The sequence below is a fragment of the Pteropus alecto genome, unplaced genomic scaffold, assembly GCF_000325575.1.
Source record: "Pteropus alecto unplaced genomic scaffold, ASM32557v1 scaffold6110, whole genome shotgun sequence".
Taxonomy (NCBI): Eukaryota; Metazoa; Chordata; class Mammalia; order Chiroptera; family Pteropodidae; genus Pteropus; species Pteropus alecto.
Genome location: NW_006429857.1, coordinates 1 through 582, shown reverse-complemented (window position 1 = coordinate 582; position 582 = coordinate 1). Strand labels below are relative to the sequence as shown.

At 50.3% G+C, this 582-nt stretch overlaps 1 pseudogene; it reads left to right on the top strand.

Moving 5' to 3' along the window:
* Window positions 1–202: 202 nt before the first annotated feature.
* Window positions 203–321, top strand: LOC112476121 (annotated as a pseudogene).
* Window positions 322–582: the final 261 nt, after the last annotated feature.

The window sequence follows — 582 nt, the reverse complement described above, 5'->3', positions numbered from 1 at the left end:
CTCTTTGGAGGGGCTCATTCACTGTTATCTTGTCCACCCTCGCTGTGCTAAAGTTTGCCGAGATAACACCTTGGATTCACCATAGCAGGCTTAAGCCAGTGGTCACAGACTAGCGGGGCACTCAGACTCCACGGAGCCCCTCAGACGAACCCTCCGAAAGAAGACATTGACTGGACTTGCAGATTGAAAGAACATCGGCCCTGTCTACGGCCATGCTACCCTGAACAAGCCCAATCCCATCTGATCTCGGAAGCTAAGCAGGGTCGGGCCTGGTTAGTACTTGGATGGGAGACCACCTAGGAAGACCAGGTGCTATAGGCGTAAAAAATTAAAAAATAAGGGATTGTAAGCTGACGAGGTCCCTGCAACTGTGAGGTCAACCAAGGGTTGCCTCGCTTAAAAAAAAAAAAAAGGGGAAACCCCCACTGTGACTGGGGCTCAACCTTTCGATGGAAATCCGCTGAGCCAGTGCCAGCACCAATAAACGCTACTTCCTGCTTATTGCCTTGGTGTCCCGTCTCTCTGTCAGAGTATTCTGCAACAATAATTATGTAGAGAGGATGCTTGGCAGTGACTGGCTCT